This window comes from Varanus komodoensis, unplaced genomic scaffold (assembly GCF_004798865.1).
Source record: "Varanus komodoensis strain SLA01 unplaced genomic scaffold, ASM479886v1 scaffold9, whole genome shotgun sequence".
Classification (NCBI taxonomy): Eukaryota; Metazoa; Chordata; class Lepidosauria; order Squamata; family Varanidae; genus Varanus; species Varanus komodoensis.
The window spans coordinates 19,869,939-19,875,739 of NW_025336598.1; the positions used below are offsets into that span (position 1 = coordinate 19,869,939).

The window sequence follows — 5,801 nt, forward strand, 5'->3', positions numbered from 1 at the left end:
TTTGTTTACTACTACATGTTATGTTCCCACAAGAAAAAACAAATTAGTAAGTCATGCAAAACTAACTTCTCTCTTCTTATATTTATATAGAACATTTTGAATACATCACTGTTTCAAGATTAGCTCAATAAACCACTATTAAATTAAATACACTTTTAAAGGCAAAATAACATAAGCTTTGTAACTTAGTTTGTATCTCCATACAACACAGATCAACTATTATTTTTATCATTGTTATTTTTTGTAATGATGACTGGCCTGGAATCATTTTAGCTATATGTTACACTCCTCTCATAGATGCTATGTTTCATATTTTCTCTTTGTGCATGGAATATTTGATATCAGTCAGTCACATGTGTATGTAACTATGTCCTGCACATGTGAACTATATTTGCATATATGATATGGCCCATTACTGAATGTACCTCTGGGAGAAGGTGGGCTCTCTGACAGCATCCCCTGGAGGAATTCTGGAATGGGTTGGATCTTCCAGTCTGAGGCCCTCCATCTCCCCAGTTTGCAAGTCAACAAGGCCCATCACCACATTGATTGTTACTCTGGGGCCCTAATCAGCGATCCTGTGCCACTCCTGGCTCTAGACAGTGGGTCTTTGCCAGGAGGCCCACTCCCAGATCAAGAATTTATCTTTTGATGACGAGGCTTCTTCAACACCTGGACTGATAAAAAGCTGGATGCCATCCAAAAAGCCCAGATGATGGCCAAGAAGATGGGCTTCATGTTGATGCAGCAGTAGCAGCAACAGGCATGTAAGTGGACCAGGCCCTTTGCGCCTACCAGCCCAGGGACCATTACTCTGAATCCACTTGCCAGCAGCCAGCTGCCCAGATTAGATGAAGAGATGCTGTGTCCTGGTTCCAGCAGCAGAAAAGGAGGCTTGACACTGATAGGAGTCAATGTTGACTAGCACAGTTCACCAGTGCCCCCATGCAGATTTCGTTTGATGGTCATCCTCTGTCTTCCCACTTGGGAAACTTTAACATCAGATAGGTGGGTGCTCTCCATAGTGCAGAGTGGATATAGGATTGAATCCAAGACTTTACCACCTCTTGGTTTTGTGTGGTTGAAATCATCATCCCCATTCTTGCAGAAGAAGCAGTTATGTTACTCTCAAAAGGGACTATTTAGCCCATGCCTCCTTCTGATCTTCGTTATGGGTTCTACACTCAGGACTTTATTGGTAGTGATTGCAAGAGCTGGAGGCTTGTAGGATATTCATACTGGAGTACAATATGAAGTGACGTTGTGTGTTTAATTATTGCTGATTTTCAGTGACACCTGTTCATCCCATCTAGATTATTTATGGAAAGCTAACAATTGGCCCCAAATGTTATGACTCAAACAAAGTTATTTTTTAATCTGTTAGCAGTTATCTTCACTTGAGCCAGATAGGTTTTTTCCGTTGCATGCCAGCACAGAAAAAACAGCATCCAAGAACAGCTGCATTGTTCATGAAATTGTTTCATGCATGAAAACATACGCTGCAGTCCAGAGCGCAACATTTACTTTCATATGTCTGCCGTACAATTATAGCATTGTTGCACATTTGGGAAATTCTGCTTCACATTTCATTGAAGAATGTGTATACAGAACTGCTTCCTTCACTGAAAACAATGGGACAGTCCAGATAGGCATGAAAGTTCCATAAATATACTGGATCTTTTTTCCTCATAAGTAATCTTTGGATTGTGGAAGGAACACAGTCCCATGTCAGTGTAAGCCAGCTTGCCATGAGCCCAATCACTTCTGCAAAGCAAGTCTATCTGTGCTTTCCAAGCAATTTCTAGTAATTATTTTTTTATTTTTATTTATTTAAAATTTTTCTTTGCTGTCCCATTACTAAAAAAGTCTCTGGACAGCTTACAAAGAACAAAGAACAAAACCATAACAACAACGATACACACTGCATCTAAAAATAGTGATAAAAACAGAGATAAAATCAATTGTTTAAATACCGGGAAAATAAAAAGGTCTTCACCTGATGCCAAAAGAATAGAGTGACAACGCTAGGTGAACTTCCCTTGGGAGCATATTCCACTGTTGGGGTGCCACCACTGAAAAGGACCTTCTCCAAGTAACTACCCTCCTGATTTTCCTTCAAAGAGGGCTCCTGGAGAAGGGCTTCTGCCTCCGATCTCAAGGGGCAGACCAGCACATAGGGAAGTAGGCACCCCTTCAGGTATCCAGGACCCAAGTAATGGTGTGTAAAAATTTTGCTTCAGCACATGTGCTCAGTGGGAGTAAAACCCTTAGTAACATAACTGAAAAACCCTGACATCCATAAACAGATCAGGTTGTATGGTCATTTGTAGAACAGAAAATAGAGTGCCTAGTATAAAAACAAATGCAGGCCAACTACATTCCAGGTAATACTGTGTGCTAAGCAGAGGGGGGCAGACGGTGGATCAGGATATATTAATAAATCTCCAGATGGCTTGTAAAGGTTTTCAACTCTTAATGGATTAATAGTGGCAACCTCAAAAAAGTCCCAAATTAGATTTGTTTGTGAAAGGATTTGTGAGTGAGCTTCCAGTGCTGAATGTTTAGCTTCAGCATATGCTCAGTGGTTCCTTGTTCCTCAGCTATAGGTCCACCTTCCTTTTGCACTATTATAGTTTGGTGAACCTAATGATTCTAGTGAAAACAAGTAGATCCTCCAAGCCTAGAGCCCTGTCTGTCTGTCTGTCTGTCTCTCTGTCTGTCTGTCTGTCTGTCTGTCAGATGGCTCTTAGGTCTGATTATGGAACATTATCCTTCTTTCCCATTTTCAACTGTTAGGGTCATCTGAGATGGCCACTGGAGACCGACCTGAGGAAGACTCCTGGTGTAGGCTCTCCTGCTCATTCCAAGCTGCAGTGACTGATTGGGTTTGAGGGGAGGTGCTGATAAAGAGAAAAGGAACTGCTTCGGGCAAGGCTTCCCCCCCTTCCCCCTACTTCTGCCTTCGTGCAGACACCACTTGCTCAGTTTATCTTGATCACAGTCTCATACAAGCGCAAAACCCTAGCGAAACCCACAGTGGCAAAGTTGAGAAGCCCTCAGGAAGCTGCCTGAGAACTAAACCGTTTACTGCTCTTTTTCCTTCACATCAACAACAGCTTCTGCTCTGACCATCAAAGCAGCTGAAGTGAGTGAAATCTGGGTTTCTCCGCTTCTTAGGAACAAATATGATAATCCACCAGCAAACAACTGGGAAGAAAACTGACAACCATTATTTCCTATATCAACTTTACTGGAAAATATGTTGATAACATTTACAAATTATGTTGTTTATCATCCTGTATTTGGTAAGTTCTCTCTTTCTCTTTGTAAAAGAAAACGTGTGGGCTTGTTTGGCCAATATTAAGAATTTTCTAAACTTATTCTTTGGGAAGTTAAGTGTAAGCTTAAATCTATTTAATTCAATTGAACTTGAATTTACTTACTGTGTCTTGATTGTACTCTTCATTACCATTATGTGTATGGTGTATACATGGATATAATGGCTCATGCGGTCTGGGGTGCCATATAGCAAGTACTTTTGACCTAGACATTCAGGAGGGATACAGCTAAGTCATAGACACCATCTTAATTTAGTATCTCATATACAGCTGAGACTAAAGCAGATAGCTCAGCGCACATTCACACCCTTGTGTAGTAAGAGGTAGATTCCTACAGTGAGGGGGAGTTTTGTACGTGTGAGGAAAAAATGAGCAAATACTTTGCCATCATATGGCTGCTAAAAGCCTGACGCTGTAAGAACAGCTTTAGACTCAAGATGAGATTCCTGATCCATGTTGTAAGCCTTGTTTCCTATGTAGACTTTAAATGCTAATATTTTGGACCTGAAAAAATCTCTCCTTTGGAGGTACACTCTTAGATCTGCTAATTCCTGAAGGTTCTTCTCTTGTCTTAATCCCTTTTGTTTTATTCTAATGTGCCTCTAGAATACTATGTAAATAATCTCCCACCCCTCCTCCAAACTGCACATATAGGTTATAAAAGCATCTTGTACAGACTCCATCTTTCTAGTCCCTCTGGGCGCTCTCTACATGGTGCATGCATTTCCTGTACGTCTGCATAAACTGTAAATGTTCTTTTGATTGCACACCTCCAGCAGACTTTCAAAGGAGGGTTTTTTCACTTTTGACATATGCCATCTTGTTTAAACCCTTTCTGCTAACCCATAGAAAGGAGATCAGAGGATTGGACTGTTATCTGGTAGGTAATGGGATATTTCCTGGGTTTGCATGCATTGAGTTCTTCCAGTATACAACAGGCCCAAATGGTAGTAACAAAAACACAGGTTCTGATGCTGAGTGTCTGAAATCTGCTGCAGATGAGGAATAGCTGACAGGATGGGAGGAAGCTTGAGGTGAAACTGAAGTGGGATGGAAGTATAAAATCTGAAGTCACAGGTTGATGCTTAGGGTGCTCTTCGGTAGGCGATGAATAGAAACTTCACCAGAAAGGTTGGTTTTGAGGTGGGGGAATTTGAGGGAAGAAGGTGATCATATGAAAGTGTTAAAGGAGATGGTTCTGAGTCAAACAAAAAGGGCTGGAAAGAGCAGCAGGAATGGGAAATATTTGGATGGTGGAACTGGCACAGTGAAGATAACAGGCAGGGATAATGTGTTTACATATTAAAAGCACCTACTTTTAATTGATGATTTTAAAATAAGATGAGAACAGTGATTCATTTTATTTATTTTCTGTGCAGCCCAACAGCTGATGATCTCTGGGTAAGAGATTTGTGAGGTAAACAATACCTTTTCCTATGAATTTGGATTATTTGACAAATCTTTAGACATTCAAAGATTGGCCAGTGGTGAATTGGCCAAACCAGCCAAAATGTTGCCATCACACAGTGGGAGATATATTTAACCATTTGCTTAACTTTATTTTTGAAATAACCAACTGCTTTATTTAAATGGCTATTGAACAAGCCAACACACAAAGGATTCAATTCAAGTAGGCCTACTTGAAACACGACAGAGTTCAGTCCCATCAGTTTGAGTGCATTTATGGTAACTGACTAAGTCTGGATTTAGCCCCAAAGAAAGAATATAATGGATGGTAGTTTGGATTACAGTTCATATTATTGCAGTGCATGATAAACCATCTGGAAATTTCAGGAAGTCCAAAACAGGGTTAACTAGAAGTATCAAATGGGATCATGTTATGTGGCTTCTTCACCATCTTCACTGACTGCCAGTCTATTTCTAGTCACAATTCAAAACTAAATGTGTTTATTTCTTTGCACTACTTTACCTTTTCCCCTTGCTTTTCTTTCCTGTGCTGTTTTACTATTTTATTTTTATCTTACATTTTATTATTTGGAATGTATTTGTATATCTCCCAGGGAACTATGGTTATTGAATGGAATAGTGTATATAAATATTTTAAACCATAAGGCATACTTGTAGCCTTGTCCTGGAGATGGTAAGAGACAGGACATTACTGGGACAAGGATCCATAATGCATACCTGCCATTATTATCGGGGGGAGGATGTCTCACAAAAATAAACACTCTTAAAATGCTCAATTTGATTTCTAAAATAAGAACCTGAATTCAGAATATATGTGGAAATATATGTGTCACTCATGTTTATGAGAGAAAAAAGGAAATTAGCAAAGTCCTAGATTGTTTGTGTATTCCCCGTAATTAAAAGACTGGGTGCAAAGATCAGGAAAACTGTAGTTGAATATGCCACACCAAGTAAACGAGCAAAAGAAAACAACAGAAATGTACTCCTCTTGTGTACAATGCAAGATAAAGCAGAGAAATGCTTGAGGCCACAAAC

The 5,801-nt window shown here is 39.9% G+C and overlaps 1 protein-coding gene across 2 annotated transcripts in view; it reads left to right on the plus strand.

Annotated features, from left to right (window-relative positions):
- Nucleotides 1–3,004: 3,004 nt before the first annotated feature.
- The window catches only part of RHOH (ras homolog family member H), a 21,574-nt gene continuing 18,777 nt past the window's right edge, over nt 3,005–5,801 (plus strand). Inside the window, exons 1-2 of one of the 2 annotated variants that reach the window (XM_044418379.1) lie at nt 3,005–3,305; nt 4,718–4,755. The gene's annotated coding sequence lies outside the window, so the exon portion shown is untranslated. The remainder of the gene's footprint in view (nt 3,306–4,717; nt 4,756–5,801) is intronic. The other variant, XM_044418378.1, reaches the window with a different exon arrangement.